The sequence below is a fragment of the Spodoptera frugiperda genome, chromosome 24 (assembly GCF_023101765.2).
Source record: "Spodoptera frugiperda isolate SF20-4 chromosome 24, AGI-APGP_CSIRO_Sfru_2.0, whole genome shotgun sequence".
NCBI lineage: Eukaryota > Metazoa > Arthropoda > Insecta > Lepidoptera > Noctuidae > Spodoptera > Spodoptera frugiperda.
The window spans coordinates 366,728-386,464 of NC_064235.1; the positions used below are offsets into that span (position 1 = coordinate 366,728).

The 19,737-nt window shown below is 42.0% G+C and overlaps 1 pseudogene; it reads left to right on the forward strand.

Annotated features, from left to right (window-relative positions):
* The first annotated feature begins 6 nt into the window (after positions 1–6).
* Positions 7–19,330, forward strand: LOC118278382 (uncharacterized; annotated as a pseudogene).
* The last annotated feature ends 407 nt before the right edge of the window (positions 19,331–19,737 follow it).

Here is a 19,737-nt window from a genome sequence, read left to right on the forward strand (position 1 = left end):
CAATTGATGGAGTTGCAGAAGAATTCTGTTCCGATGTCTTCGTTCATGGAGCCCTACATGGCGTTATACAGTAGCTTGGGTACTATGGACCAGCGGCAGCTCGCGTACCTCATGTCGAACCAGCTTCGATACCCGGGCCTGTTAAACTTAGGGGTCGCCACCCCCACAACGAAGAATTAGGTCTAGTCCATTACTAGGTTAGCGGTGACTTACTGAGTTATATTTTTAGGAACAAGCGTGTTAAGGTATACTTATTTCTGTCTATTTAATTTTTGACTTTATTTGACTGTCTCGTTGGTGTGAGTGGTTGCAAGTGTGATTCCCGGGTCGGGCAAAGTGTTAAGGTAAGCGTCCACAGACCCGCATCGTACGCATCAGCAATCCCTTAATGGGATGCGTACTGATGACGTCATACGTGCGATGCGTATGATGCGGACATGTGGACGCTCACCTTTACTGGGCTTTTTTCGGTTTTTCGAAAATTTCTCAGTAGTAGCACGGAGTCTGGAATTGTGCCAGTATATGGCAATAGGCTCACCCCCTATTACATGAGACTTATAACACAAATGGTGAAAAGTGGGTGTACATTGTATAGCGGCATTACGTGCCGTAATGTGCACCTCTGCCTACCCCTTAATCATTACTCAAAAATCACTCTATTCCTGGTGAAAATTCCATCAAAATCCGTTCGTTACTTTTCGAGTTTGCTGCGAACAGATCGACATGAAAACCGACGTTCTAAGTATACCATAACATGCTAAAAAAACTGGATAAAATAAATAATTGGCACATTTTGGGGGACATTTTAGATTTTTTTGTATACGAAACGAATATTTTTGACTATTAATTTACTTTATGGGGGATGCCGTGAACGCTCAAAGTATTGTAAAAAATAAATAGTTATTCAAAATACCCCCTATATTAGACGAAACTGCCATTTTATAATATAGAGAAAAGACTAAATTTGACTAAAAATATGATAAACAAGTAATACATTTAAAAAGATATATGTTAAACGGTTTCAATGAGCTGTATTCTACCAAGCAAGTCCTTCCGTTAGATATCCATAATGGAGGTAGTTGTGGAAACAATTACATTATATTGTATGGCCATCGAGATTAACGAGTGTGTACCAAATATCAGATCGATCTGTTGTCAGGAAGGGGGTGACATTACAATTACTAAAGACCCAAACAAATAATAGGGATGATGACGGGGTATGAAAATTAAACATCTATTTAGTCCGTCAGTTAGGTAATGAAACAATATTAGACACGTATTTTTTTATTTTGTCATATAAGGTAACAATACTTAGATAAAACGAATCAAAGTTTAGCAAATACGTCATTTCTACGTATAAAACGTACCTAGAAGCGACGTCACGCGATATTTCAAATCGATATATCTTCGAAAGTATTTGTTTCCGTAAGAAAATAAAAAATACGTGTGTAATGTTTCTTCCTGTACATAAGAGAGGCTTTGACATAATCTCCTCTCTTGATGAAAGCTTCAGGTTTATCAGAGAGCGCTGCAGGCCGGACTACAAATACATAGTCACCTTACTCGGGTATGCCACACCCACACCAATAGTAGGAGTGGTGACAATAACAAACATGAAGAATATGGTATAGTTCTATCTACTGGTATTTTAAAGAAGTTTCGAGTCACCGAAATGATCTCCGGAGTTAATTTTTATAATTATTGTTATAATTAATGAGAAAATGAAAAAAATTTAATGTGGGAACAATGAAACAGTTGTTTCTTTTATATATATATAATTATGTAATAATACGTTTTGTAAATATTTCATTATGTATAAGTCTATCTGTATGTACGAAGTCTTAGGTATAAAATTATAATTATAAATTGCAAATTTCACATGGGTAGTAATGTTTGTTCGGTTACTGCTTAGCCCCTATGTAACATAGCGTGATGTTTCATTAACTCAAATGTTCCTGAAATATTCAGCTGTATAATAAAACAAGAATTTTTGAAAAATATTCATTAGTTATAGAGAAATTCCAATTTTTGTTCTTAAAAATTGATTTTTTTATATGGATTTTCTCCTAATATGTTTAAAAAGTTAGAATATTAATTTTCTATGCTTAGTTGGGTAAAGTATTATTGCTATTTTCGTATTGGTAATCCTCAGAAGTAACTGCTCATGAATATGAGTCTCTAACTTGATCCAAAGCTGCGGACTACCTAGCGGGTTTACCGGGGCTCCGGGTCGAAAAGCAGGAGTAGGAACGGGGTGGTGTTTAGTCAGTAAGAGTCTGACACTCCCTCTCGCCTCGCCCAAGGCGGGAGAAGTCATTGGACGATTTCCCCCCCTTAAAAATGACTTGATACTAGTCTAGGTACCTCGTCAAATAGTTACGTGAAATAAAAACTATATATTTTTTTAATTAATACGTGATTTTTTTACTATTTTCTTCTAGGCAGGATGCCATTTTTATTTATTTGACTTTTGACTTATACGATATATAGGGTATACTACACCCACGGTATGAAGCTCAAAACATTTTATTATTGGACTTAAATAAATATATCGCACACCTAGTAATATATTGGCACATTTACGGTTTTCATAGTTTACCTGACTTGTTTAGTTTTTACTTTACTGACCAACGAACCGTTGTTTTACGTGCGTGAGGGGGGAACTACAATATTGGTATAATGACACTTACGACCTCTCTCGATGAATATGGAAATAAATAGATTAATATGCACTTTTAAACACTAATATATTACTAGGTGAGCGATATTTGGTTTTGTTGTGTAAAATCCAGTATAAATAGGTCTTTGAATGTATGGAAATGTTATACAAAGCGAGACAATGATATACTGGTTTCTATTTTATCAAAATATGTCAAGCAGTTTTCAAGATGACATAACATTACTACCCATATTATATTCACTGTAAAATAATTGTGTTCTAACTATTAGCTGAATTTCTAGTTTATAATTGTTCAACGTCTCACTTACTTCAGGATTCGAGGTTTGGAAATGGATGGGTGGGCGAAAAGTGTTTGAATAGATAAGTCTACTTGTCCTGATGTAATTTTGATGTGATATGAAACAACTTTTGAATTGATACCTATTTGAAATTGGGGTAGGCAGAGGTTAAAATAATGTATTGAAGATTTTTTTTTTTGTTGAGAGAGTTCATGATAATATGTTCAGTCGTTTTCGAGTTATAACAAAGTGGTGTAACTTTACCACTTTGTGTAGCTCGGGTATCGAACCCTGTACGGTGATATTCGAGAGTTGTTTCGCTCTATACGGTTCCCGACTAGGTTAATATATGTCTTCGCAATTTGTAAATATAATGTTAATGATTGCAATGTTTGTGCGCAAAACGTACAAAAATAAAATTATTAAAATTTTCACAATGTGTTTTATTGTAACTTCTGTGTTGTGGGTGTGTCACACCCGGTACAATCACATCACATACACCAACAGCCTAGGGGCTGGCATGTTCTAAGAATAAAATACCCTAAAATAAAAGATTAAAAAAATCAACAGCCTATAAGTGTCCAAAGGCAAACCCGTACTGAGGGAGCTCCAAAAGCTTTTTAACGCTGTCCTATTTGAAGGGAGAACTCCAGAGGCGTGGAGCAGAAGTGTGGTCGTCTTGTTCTTCAAGAAAGGGGACAAAAGCCTTCTGAAGAACTATCGACCCATTTCGCTTCTAAGCCACGTCTATAAGCTGTTCTCAAGAGTGATCACGAACCGTCTTGCGCGAAGACTCGACGAATTCCAACCACCGGAGCAGGCTGGATTTCGGAGCGGATACGGCACCATAGACCACATCCACACAGTGCGGCAGATTATACAGAAAACCGAAGAGTATAATCAGCCCCTGTGCCTAGCATTTGTGGACTATGAGAAGGCCTTTGACTCGATAGAGATCTGGTCTGTCCTGGAGTCCTTGCAGCGATGCCAGGTTGATTGGCGATACATCCAAGTGATGAGATGTCTTTACGAAGCCGCCACTATGTCCGTCCAAGTACAGAATCAGCAAACACGTCCCATACCATTGCATCGAGGAGTGAGACAAGGGGACGTCATATCCCCGAAACTGTTCACTAATGCAATGGAGGATATGTTCAAGACGCTGCACTGGAAAGGACGTGGCATCAATATCAATGGCGAACACATCTCTCACTTGCGATTCGCAGATGATATCGTCATAATGGCAGAAACGCTGCAGGACCTACAAGGGATGCTGAACGACCTGGCTGACTCCTCTGCACGCATCGGCCTACGGATGAACTTGGACAAAACCAAGGTCATGTTCAATGAACATGTTCTACCGGAACCGATTGCGATTCACGGAGCCGTCCTCGAAGTTGTTCAGAAATATGTCTACCTCGGGCAAACGTTGCATTTAGGTAGAAACAACTTTGAGGATGAGGTGAATAGGAGAATTCAGTTGGGTTGGGCAGCTTTCGGAAAACTCCGTCGAGTCTTCTCATCGTCAATCCCACAGTGCCTAAAGACGAAAGTCTTTAACCAGTGCGTCCTACCCGTAATGACATACGGTGCCGAAACGTGGACACTTACGGCTAGACTGGTCCACAAACTCAAAGTCGCTCAGCGGGCTATGGAAAGGGCTATGCTCGGTGTCTCTCTCCGGAATCGCATTCGAAACGAAGTGATTCGGCAGAGAACCAAGGTGATCGACATAGCCCACCGGATCAGCAAGCTGAAGTGGCAGTGGGCCGGCCATATTACCCGCAGGACCGACAACCGTTGGGGTAAGCGAGTCCTGGAGTGGAGACCGCGTCTCGGTAAACGTAGTGTAGGACGCCCCCAGGCGAGGTGGAGTGACGATCTGCGCAGGATGGCTGGCAGGAGCTGGATGCGAGTCGCTAGTGATAGAGCAAAGTGGCGAACAATTGGGGAGGCCTATGTCCAGCAGTGGACTGCTATAGGCTGATGATGATGAATAATTAATTTAGTACGTGTCACGAATGTGTGTAACATCATATATTATGTTATATTCCAGTATCCCTCCGCGCGCTGTACGCGGGCGTGGTGTCCCGCGGCGGGTACGAGGCCGTGTGCCGCCTGCGGCTGTGGCGGGACCTGCACAGGGAACAACCCGCCAGGACAAGGAGGCACTACGAGAGGTAACCACTTCTTTTTTATGTTTGGTCGCTATCTCGCCTGATGGTAAGTGATGATGCGGCCTACGGTGGAGCACGTCTGCCCATAAGCAACCTATTCACTCGGGCCTTGAAGACACCCAGGTTATACCCATCAGGAAACACAGACTCCGGCAAGGAGTTCCACTCCCTAGCAGTTCGCACAAGGAAGCTTGAAGCGAAGCGCTTCGTGCGAGTGGGTGGGATATCCACCATGAAGCGGTGACGCCTCGCCGATTGTCTTGTGGTTCGATGATGGAAAGGACTAGGGGGAATCAAGGACATGCTTATAACTAGCTACTTCCACGCGGGTTCGCCCGCTATGTCGGTTCCTTGCTTCCATACAAACTTCTACCAAAAGTCGTACGCCCCACTCTTGTTGTGGGTGTAGTATACCCGACTAAGTGACAGAACCAGAAACAACATTCTATTCAAATATTAAACTTGTATTACTGAAATAGGAGATTTCCATTATCTTCGTAAATTAATATGTATATAAGTATAAAATACTGATGTTTGATTGAACTTCTACTTTTACATTACTAAACTTTTTTTGCTTTACAAAAATACACTTGTCGTTCTATGTGGAGGACCAAGGGGGAGGCCTTTGTTCAGCAGTGGACGTCTCTCGGCTGATGATGATGATTATGAAATTACACTTTATTTACAGCCTAAAAAGGAATAAAGACTAACGTATAACTAAAATAAAGAAAAAAATCTAAAATTATCCTTTACACTGTTACTTATTATATCTATGAACACAACACATCAAAATTAAATTAATCCAAAATAACTTCCAGATTCCTCCTCCCATTCGAGAACCATGAACGAAACAACGGCGTGTCCCTCCCATACAAACACAACGGGAAGCTAGAGGAACCGCGCACCATCGCCACCATCGACGTCACCGACTCCCCCCTCCGGGACGACGACGTCAAGGTACTGCGCACCCCCTCCCCCTCCCCCAAACTCGACACCGACAAGGGGGACAAACAAGACGTCGACTGCGAAACCGGGGAGGTTAATACCAAAGATGAAGTTATAGTAAAAAACGCAGAAGAGTTAAATAGAGAGTTTCTAGACTCTCTACCTAAAGAGGAGAAGTTGGTGAAGATATCTGTGAAACCGGTGGAGAAGTTGATAGAGCCGTCTGTTAAACTGTTGGAGGGGGACGCTAAAGTGGGGGGTGAGGAGGGGAAGGACTTTAGCCAGAACTATCTGAATGACTTACAGAAGTATAGTATTGGTGAGTTATGTTTTATATATTTGGCATTTTTTGGTCATGTCGCAAGAATAACTGCTCAGTGAATATGAATTGCACGGTTGGTGCGATGGCTGGGCAACGAATAACGGGTTCTATTCACGCACGGAGTAACTCTTTTTGTGATCCACAAATTGTTGTTTCAGGTCTGGGTCTCATGTCTTATTTTTATTTTTATCACAATAACAAAACAACAAAATTTTGCGCGATCACGTGGTTTCGCATGATCAGCAGCGAGGCGCCCGCGTTATAGGAAGACTACTTTGTTATTGTGCTAAAAATAAAACTAATGAGTATACAAAAAAAAGTTTCTTCGGGAAAGTTGTTTGTAATCATGAGTACAATCACGTGTTTAAATATCGTTCACTAATTACTAGTCACCCTATATACTATGTAGTTAGTTATATTAAAATACATTTGCCTTATACACATTGTTTACATATATGTGCTACCCCCAGGAGCGGACATGTCCCGCGCGCCCCCCATGAACGGCCACAGCGGACCCGCACCCACCGACCTGGTGAGTCACTCACACATTAATTACACCAACTTCTAATCATAATAGTAGAATATCGCATGTCATTGCAGGTTGTTACGGATCCGTAAATTTATACAACCGCAGATACGGATTAAAAAAACATATCTGCGGATGTGGATTGAATGCGGATGCAGATCTGAATTTTAAGATTTTAAAAGGATAATTAGTCACTTTAATTGTATAAATGACTGGAAATTAGTTAAAGTTAGCAATTATCAAAACAAATACTCTTCCATTACATGTAATTACTTATTGATTTGAATCTACATTCGTTAAAACTCCGCATTGATTGAGCGGATACAGATGTCTGAAATAATGCGAATATTCCTAACATCCCCGATAAAAAGTCACGTGACATAATATATTATGTTATTTTTAATTACAATAATTAATGCAAGTACATTTATATTATTCCAGAAGTTATCCCGTCCAGTGGGCCGTAGTTCGCTGCGCGCTGTGCGGGTCAAACCGACCCGGCCTCACACACACACTCCCGCACATACACGTTAGTATATTTTTTATGGTATAACCCGGTAAACGACGGGTCACCTGATGGCAAGCAATCGCCCCCGCCCATTGACACTTGAAACACCAGAGATGTTGCAAGTGCGTTGCCGGCCTTTTGGGGGTTAGGAATTTAAGGGTTGTTGGGGAATCGTGGATTGGTAAGGGGGCAATTGAGTGGACAGTTAAGTAAATGTGTATAGACTGTATTTATTTTTGTGGGGGAAAATCCTACTCCTGCTTTCCGTGCTGGAGCGCCGGTAACAAGCTAGGTAGACCGCAGCTCCAAGTGTAGACTGTATGGGTCTACGATTTAACTATACAGTTCGATTCTATAGTCAACCTGCACTTTATAAAACTGAAGATTCCGCCATATTTCGCGATTTACACAATATACTAACATTCCAAATGTCCTTCCAGCGCCAGTCCCCGCCCTGAGCGACAGTGCCGGCGCCGGCGCAGGTCGCCCGCGGACCAACTTCGGGATACTGCACACGCACACTAACGCACACGACGACGACATCGTCGAGGTAAGCACACACACATATATGTATTTACACTATAATGTAGAATTAATGACTTTATCCTCGAAGGGGTAGGCAGAGGTGCACATTACGGCACGTAATGCCGTTATACTTTGTACACCCGTTATTCACCTTTTGTGTTAAAATTCCATGTAATAGGGGGTGAACCTATCGCCATATACTGGACGCAATACAGACAAAGTTTGTACTATCTTGGGTGATAGGACACTTTTTATGTCACGGGAACGCGAGCGAAGCCGCTGGGAGAAGCTAGTCAAAGAATTAATCTTTCTACGACTATAAATACTTACATCTAAACCTTTTACCTTCCAGGTCCCGTACAAACCGAAAACACCAGAAATCATCGACTTGGACGAGTACCCCGAGAGCCCGCAAGCTGTGAAGAAGAAGAAACTCGACATACTCAAGGAGAGGGGGCTCGAGGTCACCGCCCTCCCCCTGGCAGGGGGTGGCCCCCACATGGTGCCGCCCCCCATCATCCTCAACCCCACGGTCCAGCATCAGATCATGACGCCGGCGCAACTGTTCCACATGTACAACATTATTCCTAATTACGCGAATGGGGTGCAACCGCCGAAAGTAATCCAAGCGTCCTCGATATTCGGCAACACGGGGCCCGAGAAAACTGTGTACGGGAACCCCAAGGACCCCTTCATGCCGCCCCCCCACGTCCTCCACGGGGCCCCCGTCAAACCCCTAAGAGCTCCCCCTACACAACCAACCCCCCAAGACATTTTAGACCTGACTTGTAAGTCCACAAGCCCGTCACCCCCTAAACCAGCTGTGGAGATAGTAAGAGTCCCCCCATCGCCATCCCCGAACCACACCCCTCAGAATTTAACAAAGAACTACACATTAGTCGATGGCAAAGCGGTGGTGGGGTCGAATCTAGAAATAACACTAGTAAATAAAGCGTCAAGTCCTAATAAAAACAGGCCCCCCCAAAAACGGTCAAGTAATGGCAAATTTATGTCTACGAAAACACCGACTCCCCCCAAGGAGACGTACCCCAAGTATACATCCCCTGGTACGACGAAAAAACCCACTATCACCATCCCCAGCTACCAAGTTAGAGATGACTCCCCCACTGGTCACATACACAGTCAAAATCTGAGTCAAAATCAAAGTCAGAGTCAGAATTTAGCTCAATTGATGGAGTTGCAGAAGAATTCGGTTCCGATGTCTTCGTTCATGGAGCCCTACATGGCGTTATACAGTAGCTTGGGTACTATGGACCAGCGGCAGCTCGCGTACCTCATGTCGAACCAGCTTCGATACCCGGGTCTGTTAAACTTAGGGGTCGCCACCCCCACAACGAAGAATTAGGTCTAGTCCACTACTAGGTTAGCGGTGACTTACTGAGTTATATTTTTAGGAACAAGCGTGTTAAGGTATACTTATTTCTGTCTATTTAATTTTTGACTATCTCGATGGTCGAGTGGTCGCGAGTGTGATAAGGGATTTCGGGTTCAATTCCCGGGTCGGGCAAAATATTAAGGTAAACGTCCACAGACCCGCATCGTACGCATCGGCAATGCCTACATGCGATGCGTAAGATGCGGACATGTGGACGCTCATCTTTACTGGGCTTTTCACGGTTTTTCAAAAATTCCTCAGTAGTAGCACGGAGTCTGGTATTGTGCTCAGTACATGGCAATAGGCTCACCCCTTATATGAGACTTATAACACAAATTGTGAAAAGTGGGTGTCCATTGTACAGTGGCATTGCGTGCTGTTATGTGCATCTCTGTTTAGCCCTTGATCATTAATCAAAAATCACTCTATTCCTGGTGAAAATTCCATCAAAATCCGTTCGTTACTTTTTGAGTTTGCTGCGAATAGATCGATATGAAAACCGACGTTTTAAATATACCTTAACATGCTAAAGAAACTGGATAAAATAAATAATTGGCACATTTTGGGGGACATTTTAGAATTTTTTGTATACGAAACGAATATTTTTTACTATTAATTTTACTTTAGGGGGTTACCGTGAACGCTCAAAGTATTGTAAAAAATAAATAGTTATTCAAAATACCCCCTATATTAGACGAAACTGCCATTTTATAATATAGAGGAAAGACTAAATTTGACTAAAGATATGATAAACAAGTAATATGTTTAAAAAGATATATGTTAAACGGTTTCAATGAGCTCTATTCTACCAACCAAGTCCTTCCGTTAAATATCCATAATGGAGGTAGTTGTGGAAACAATTACATTATATTGTATGGCCATCGAGATTAAGAGTGTGTACCAAATATCAGATCGATCTGTTGTCAGGAAGGGGTGACATTACAATTACTAAAGACCCAAATAAATAATAGGGATGATGACGGGGTATGAAAATTAAACATCTATTTAGTCCGTCAGTTAGGTAATGAAACAATATTAGACACGTATTTTTTATTTTGTCATATAAGGTAACAATACTTAGATAAAACGAATCAAATGTGTCAGTGGGAGCAAATACGTCATTTCTACGTATAAAACGTACCTAGAAGTGACGTCACGCGATATTTCAAATGGATATATCTTCGAAAGTATTTGTTTCCGTAAGAAAATAAAAAATATGTGTGTAATGTTTCCTCCACTACATAAGAGGGGCTTTGACATAATCTCTTCTCTTGATGAAAAGGTTCAGGTTTATCAGAGAGCGCAGCTGGCCAATATCTGTTCAATACGAAGTCACCTTACTCGGGTATGCCACACCCACGGCAATAGTAGGGGTGGTGACAATAACAAAAATGAAGAATATGGTATAGTTTTATCTACTGGTATTTTAAAGAAGTTTCGAGTCACCGAAATGATCTCCGGAGTTAATTTTTATAATTATTGTTATAATTAATGAGAAAATGAAAAAAATTAATGTGGGAACAATGAAACAGTTGTTTCTTTTATATATATAATTATAATTATGTAATAATACGTTTTGTAAATATTTCATTATATATAAGTCTATCTGTATGTACGAAGTCTTAGGTATAAAAATTATAATTATAAATTGCAAATTTTCACATGGGTAGTAATGTTTGTTCGGTTACTGCTTAGCCCCTATGCAACATAGCGTGATGTTTCATTATTTAAAATGTTCCTGAAATATTCAGCTGTATAATAAAACAAGAATTTTTGTAAAATATTCATTAGTTTTAGATAAATTCCAATTTTTGTTTTTTATGTTGATTTTCTTCTAATATTGTTTAAAAAGTTAGAATATTAACTTTTTATACTTAGTTGGGTAAAGTATTATTGCTATTTTCGTATTGGTAATCCTCAGAAGTAACTGCTCATGAATATGAGTCTCTAACTCGATTCGGAGCTGCGGATTACCTAGCGGGTTTACCGGGGCTCCGGCTCGAAAAGCAGGAGTAGGAACGGGGTGGTGTTTAGTCAGTAAAAGTCTGACACTCCCTCTCACCTCGCCCAAGGCGGGAGAAGTCATTGGACGATTTCCCCCCCCCTTAAAAATGACTTGATACTAGTCTAGGTACCTCGTCAAATAGTTACGGGAATTAAAAACGATATATTTTTTAATTAATACGTGAATTTTATATTATTTTCTTCTAGGCAGGATGTCATTTTTATTTATTTGACTTTTTACTTGTAATATGCGATATATAGGGTATACTACACCCGCGGTAAGAAGCTCAAAACGTTTTATTTTTGGGCTTAAATAAATATATCGCACACCTAGTAATATATTGACACATTTACGGTTTTCATAGTTTACCTGACTTGTTTAGTTTTTACTTTACTGACCAACGAACCGTTGTTTTACGTGCGTGAGGGGGAAACTACAATAATGGTATTATGACCCTTACGACCTCTCTCGATGAATATGGAAATAAATAGATTAATATGCACTTTTAAACACTAATATATTACTAGGTGAGCGATATTTGGTTTTGTTGTGTAAAATCCAGTATAAATAGGTCTTTGAATGTATGGAAATGTTATACAAAGTGAGACAATGATATACTGGATCTGATTTTATCAAAATATGTCAAGCAGTTTTAAAGATGACATAACATTACTACCCATATTATATTCACTGTAAAATAATTGTGTTCTAACTATTAGCTGAATTTCTAGTTATAATTGTTCAACGTCTCACTTACTTCAGGATTCGAGGTTTGGAAATGGATGGGTGGGCGAAAAGTGTTTGAATAGTTAAGTCTACTTGTCCTGATGTAATTTTGATGTGATATGAAACAACTTTTGAATTGATACCTATTTGAAATTGGGGTAGGCAGAGGTAGTAGTTAAAATGATATATGTATCAAATAATTGTTTTTTTAGAGAGTTCATCATAATTTGTTTAGTCGTTTTCGAGTTATAACAAAAATGGTGTAACTTTACAACTTTGTGTAACTCGGGTATCGAACCCTGTACGGTGATATTCGAGAGTTGTTTCGCTCTATACGGTTCCCGACTAGGTTAATATATGTCTTCGCAATTTGTAAATATAATGTTAATGATTGCAATGTTTGTGCGCAAAACGTACAAAAATAAAATTATTAAAATTTTCACAATGTGTTTTATTGTAACTTCTGTGTTGTGGGTGTGTCACACCCGGTACAATCACATCACATACACCAACTGCCTAGGGGCTGGCATGTTCTAAGAATAAAATACCCTAAAATAAAAGATTAAAAAAATCAACAGCCTATAAGTGTCCAAAGGCAAACCCGTACTGAGGGAGCTCCAAAAGCTTTTTAACGCTGTCCTATTTGAAGGGAGAACTCCAGAGGCGTGGAGCAGAAGTGTGGTCGTCTTGTTCTTCAAGAAAGGGGACAAAAGCCTTCTGAAGAACTATCGACCCATTTCGCTTCTAAGCCACGTCTATAAGCTGTTCTCAAGAGTGATCACGAACCGTCTTGCGCGAAGACTCGACGAATTCCAACCACCGGAGCAGGCTGGATTTCGGAGCGGATACGGCACCATAGACCACATCCACACAGTGCGGCAGATTATACAGAAAACCGAAGAGTATAATCAGCCCCTGTGCCTAGCATTTGTGGACTATGAGAAGGCCTTTGACTCGATAGAGATCTGGTCTGTCCTGGAGTCCTTGCAGCGATGCCAGGTTGATTGGCGATACATCCAAGTGATGAGATGTCTTTACGAAGCCGCCACTATGTCCGTCCAAGTACAGAATCAGCAAACACGTCCCATACCATTGCATCGAGGAGTGAGACAAGGGGACGTCATATCCCCGAAACTGTTCACTAATGCAATGGAGGATATGTTCAAGACGCTGCACTGGAAAGGACGTGGCATCAATATCAATGGCGAACACATCTCTCACTTGCGATTCGCAGATGATATCGTCATAATGGCAGAAACGCTGCAGGACCTACAAGGGATGCTGAACGACCTGGCTGACTCCTCTGCACGCATCGGCCTACGGATGAACTTGGACAAAACCAAGGTCATGTTCAATGAACATGTTCTACCGGAACCGATTGCGATTCACGGAGCCGTCCTCGAAGTTGTTCAGAAATATGTCTACCTCGGGCAAACGTTGCAGTTAGGTAGAAACAACTTTGAGGATGAGGTGAATAGGAGAATTCAGTTGGGTTGGGCAGCTTTCGGAAAACTCCGTCGAGTCTTCTCATCGTCAATCCCACAGTGCCTAAAGACGAAAGTCTTTAACCAGTGCGTCCTACCCGTAATGACATACGGTGCCGAAACGTGGACACTTACGGCTAGACTGGTCCACAAACTCAAAGTCGCTCAGCGGGCTATGGAAAGGGCTATGCTCGGTGTCTCTCTCCGGAATCGCATTCGAAACGAAGTGATTCGGCAGAGAACCAAGGTGATCGACATAGCCCACCGGATCAGCAAGCTGAAGTGGCAGTGGGCCGGCCATATTAGCCGCAGGACCGACAACCGTTGGGGTAAGCGAGTCCTGGAGTGGAGACCGCGTCTCGGTAAACGTAGTGTAGGACGCCCCCAGGCGAGGTGGAGTGACGATCTGCGCAGGATGGCTGGCAGGAGCTGGATGCGAGTCGCTAGTGATAGAGCAAAGTGGCGAACAATTGGGGAGGCCTATGTCCAGCAGTGGACTGCTATAGGCTGATGATGATGAATAATTAATTTAGTACGTGTCACGAATGTGTGTAACATGATATATTATGTTATATTCCAGTGTCGCTCCGCGCTCTATACCAGGGCGTGGTGTCCCGCGGCGGGTACGAGGCCGTGTGCCGCCTGCGGCTGTGGCGGGACCTGCACAGGGAACAACCCGCCAGGACAAGGAGGCACTACGAGAGGTAACCACTTTTTATTATGGTCGCTATCTTGCCTGATGGTAAGTGATGATGCGGCCTACGATGGATCACGTCTGACCACTAAGCACCACCCGTTCCTACTCCTGCTTTTCGAGCCGGAGTCCCGGTAAACCCGCTAGATAGTCCACAGCTCCGTATCAGAGAGGTAACCACTGCACTCTACTTACTAACCAATACAGTATGCATTGACTCAATACGTAGTCGACTCTGTCGGACAACTGGCTGACGTACAACGTGTAACGGGTTCGACTCCCGCACGGAGCAACACTTTGCATAGTCTTTTACAATTGTATGGGTCGACTTTTGGCCGCTATCTCGCCATGGTAAGTATATGGTCTGCGTGCCTGTGTATATTAACTTGTATGTCTGTAAACACACACAACCTATTTAAATTAAAATAAGACAAAGTTTAAAAAACCATCAAAATCATTTATCCGGTCAAGGACATTGCACTCCCTATAGTACGCACGAAGTTCGAAATCGAACAAAGCTTGAACGTTATTATCGGTTAATACCTACCTCAAACAATAATCCCTTATAACAAACTTCAAATAACCATAATATTTAAAGCTGAAGACGTTTGTTTCGCCGCCATCTTGTACTACTGGTCCGATTTGAATGATTGTTTTTGTGTAGAATATGCCCAAGGACTAAGCTATATAACATCACGCTATGACCAATAGCAGCCACAGAGCGGTGAAACAAAAATAGCTAGTATTCATAAATATTGCTTCCAACTACATTTGAAGGGTTCGTACTAAAAGAGGACATTTCAAAGTTTAAAATAACTTGGTTTGTGCATAGTGTTGTATGAACGACAAAGTTAAGTGACAAATGTTTTATTTCTTCAAAATTAATAAATTCTATTCAAACATTCAACTTCTAGTCTAGCATATATTTTTTTTAGATTTCCACTCTCTTATTTTTTTACACTATTTTATCCACTTTGGAGGCGTACTAAAATACGTTGATTTTGTTGTCGTGGTTTTAGGAACCTTAATGTGTTTTTTAAAGAGGACCAAGGGGAGAACTTCACTTTATTTTGAAAAAAAAATTAACAGTTTCAGCTGTGGACGTCTCTCGGCTAAAGACGTGGGAAAAAAATTGATGATTATGATTAATTTTTAATTATCTTTATTTTACTACTTCTACTTTTAAAAATCGAATAGCGGTTATCGAAATACATTACAGAGTTTCAACTAAAACAGTTTCGGAAATAAATGGCTGTGACATAATAAACTACGGACTAACCTTACGGACGGACGGACTCTTTACGGACGGACGGACGGACAGACGGACAGACGGACAACGGACAAAATAAAGAAAAAGAATGACGAATCTTATACATTTTGTTACTTATTATATCTATGAACGTGGTAAAACACGTTTTAAGTTTCAAAATTAAAATAAAACCAAAATAACTTCCAGATTCCTCCTCCCATTCGAGAACCACGAACGAAACAACGGCGTGTCCCTCCCATACAAACACAACGGGAAGCTAGAGGAACCGCGCACCATCGCCACCATCGACGTCACCGACTCCCCCCTCCGGGACGACGACGTCAAGGTACTGCGCACCCCCTCCCCCTCCCCCAAACTCGACACCGACAAGGGGGACAAACAAGACGTCGACTGCGAAACGGGAGAGGTGAATACCAAAGATGAAGTTATAGTAAAAAACGCAGAAGAGTTAAATAGAGAGTTTCTAGACTCTCTACCTAAAGAGGAGAAGTTGGTGAAGATATCTGTGAAACCGGTGGAGAAGTTGATAGAGCCGTCTGTTAAACTGTTGGAGGGGGACGCTAAAGTGGGGGGTGAGGAGGGGAAGGACTTTAGCCAGAATTATCTGAATGACTTACAGAAGTATAGTATGGGTGAGTTATGTTTTATATATTTGGCATTTTTTGGTCTTGTTAAAAATGTCGCAAGAATAACTGCTCAGTGAATATTAATTGCACGGTTGGTGCGATGGCTGGGCAACGTATAGCGGGTTCGATTACCGCACGGAGCAACTCTTTTTGTGATCCACAAATTGTTGTTTCAGGTCTGTGTGTCATGTATATTTTATATTTTTACCTCAATAACAAAACAACTAAAATTTGCGCGATCACGTGGTTTCGCATGATGAGCGAGGCGCCCGCGTTATAGGAACACTACTTTGTTATTGCGATAAAAATAAAACTAATGAGTATACAAAAAAAGTTTCTTTGACAAAGTTGTTTGTAATCATGAGTACAATCACGTGTTTAAATATCGTTCACTAATTACCAGTCACCCTATATACTATGTAGTTAGTTATTTTAAAATATATTTGACTTATACACATTGTTTACATATATGTGCTACCCCCAGGAGCGGACATGTCCCGCGCGCCCCCCATGAACGGCCACAGCGGACCCGCACCCACCGACCTGGTGAGTCACTCACACATTACACCAACTTCTAATCTTAATAGTAGTAATATAAATGAAAGGTAAATAATCGGATAAAAATTTATGCTGATCCGCAGATGCGTATTTTAAAAAATAAATAATTTCATTCTGCGGATGTGGATTTGTTTCCATAAATGACTGAAAATCAATTTAATATTAACTTTTTATTTATTTAATCTTAATTAATTTAATGAAGTTAGCAATTATCAAAACAAAGCGGACTTTCTTACCTAATACATAGTTACTTATTGATATAGAATCTGCATTCGTTAAAACTCCGCATTAATTGATGCGGATGTGAATGCGAATGCAGATGTCTGAATTAATGCGAATATTCCTAATACCCTTGGTTGAATGAAGTCGAGTAACAGAATATAACATGTTTTATTTAATAATAATAATTAATGCGAGTATATGTATATTATTCCAGAAGTTATCCCGTCCAGTGGGCCGTAGTTCGCTGCGCGCCGTGCGGGTCAAACCGACCCGGCCCCACACACACACTCCCGCACATACACGTTAGTATATTTTTTATGGTATAAGCCGGTAAACGAGCAGACGTATCACCTGATGGTAAGCAATCGCCGCCGCCCATGGACACTTGAAACACCAGAGGCGTTACAAGTGCGTTGCCGGCCTTTTGGGGGTTAGGAATTTAAGGGTTGTTGGGGAATCGGGGATTGGGAAGGGGTTAATTGGCCTCTAGACATTATTTCATAATTATAGTTATAATTTTTTAATGTAATAATACGATGACTTTCCCGCCTTCGACGAGGTGAGAGGGAGTGTCAGACTCTTACTGACTAAAAACCACCCCGTTCCTACTCCTACTTTTCGAGCCTGAGCCTCGGTAAACCCGCTAGGTAGTCCGCAGCTCCGGGTGTTAACTGTATGGACCTACGATTTAACTGTACTGTTAAATTGCACAATTAAAACTGAATTTTTCGCCATATTTCGCTATTTACACATTATACTAACATTCCAAATGTCCTTCCAGCGCCAGTCCCCGCCCTGAGCGACAGTACCGGCGCCGGCGCAGGTCGCCCGCGGACCAACTTCGGGATACTGCACACACACACTAACGCACACGACGACGACATCGTCGAGGTAAGCACACACGTACATACATACATTTCCTAATGTAGAATTAATTACTTTATCCCCGAAGGGGTAGGCAGAGGTGCACATTACGGCACGTAATGCCGCTATACAATGTACACCCACTTTTCACCATTTGTGTTATAAGTCCCATGTAATAGGGGGTGAGCCTATTGCCATATACTGGACGCAATACAGACAGGGTATGAGCTGACTTGGGTGATAGTATACTTTTTATCCCACGGGAACGCGGGCAAAGCCGCTGGCAGAAGCTAGTCAAAGAATAAATCTTTTTTAAGACTATAAATACTTACATCTAAACATTAAACCATTTACCTTCCAGGTCCCGTACAAACCGAAGACTCCAGAAATCATCGACTTGGACGAGTACCCCGAGAGCCCACAGGCTGTGAAGAAGAAGAAACTCGACATACTCAAGGAAAGGGGGCTCGAGGTCACCGCGCTCCCCCCCTGGCAGGGGGTGGCCCCCCACATGGTGCCGCCCCCCATCATCCTCAACCCCACGGTCCAGCATCAGATCATGACTCCAGCGCAACTGTTCCACATGTACAACATTATTCCTAATTATGCAAATGGGGTGCAACCCCGAAAGTAATCCAAGCGTCCTCGATATTCGGCAACACGGGGCCCGAGAAAACTGTGTACGGGAACCCCAAGGACCCCTTCATGCCGCCCCCCACGTCCTCCACGGCGCCCCCGTCAAACCCCTAAGAGCTCCCCCTACACAACCAACCCCCCAAGACATTTTAGACCTGACTTGTAAATCCACAAGCCCGTCCCCTCCTAAACCAGCTGTGGAGATAGTAAGAGTCCCCCCATCGCCATCCCCCAACCACACCCCTCAGAATTTAACTAAAAACTACACGTTAGTCGATGGCAAAGCGGTGGTGGGGTCCAATTTAGAAATAACCCTAGTAAATAAAGCGTCAAGTCCTAATAAAAACAGGCCCCCCAAAAACGGTCAAGTAATGGCAAGTTTATGTCTACGAAAACCCCGACTCCCCCCAAGGAGACGTACCCCAAGTATACATCCCCTGGTACGACGAAAAAACCCACTATCACCATCCCCAGCTACCAAGTTAGAGACGACTCCCCCACTGGTCACATTCACAGTCAAAATCAAATTCAAAATCAAAGTCAGAGTCAGAATTTAGCTCAATTGATGGAGTTGCAGAAGAATTCTGTTCCGATGTCTTCGTTCATGGAGCCCTACATGGCGTTATACAGTAGCTTGGGTACTATGGACCAGCGGCAGCTCGCGTACCTCATGTCGAACCAGCTTCGATACCCGGGCCTGTTAAACTTAGGGGTCGCCACCCCCACAACGAAGAATTAGGTCTAGTCCACTACTAGGTTAGCGGTGACTTACTGAGTTATATGTTTAGAAGCAAGCGTGTTAAGGTATACTTATTTCTGTCTATTTTTACTTTATTTGACTGCCTCGTTGGTCGAGTGGTTGCGAGTGTGATTCCCGGGTCGGGCAAAGTGTTGTAAGTCCCATGTAATAGGGTGAGCCTATTGCCATATACTGGACGCAATTCCAGACTCCGTAATCTTGTGAGGAATTTTCGAAAAACGAAAAAAGCCCAGTAAAGGTACCACAGACCCGCATCGTACGCATCAGCAATCCCTTAATGGGATGCGTACTGATGACGTCATACGGAATGCGTACGATGCGGACATGTGGACGCTTACCTTTACTGGGCTTTTTCGGTTTTTCGAAAATTCCTCAGTAGTAGCACGGAGTCTGGAATTGTGCCCAGTATATGGCAATAGGCTCACCCCCTATTACATGGGACTTATAACACAAATGGTGAAAAGTGGGTGTACATTGTATAGCGGCATTACGTGCTGTAATGTGCACCTCTGCCTACCCCTTAATCATTACTCAA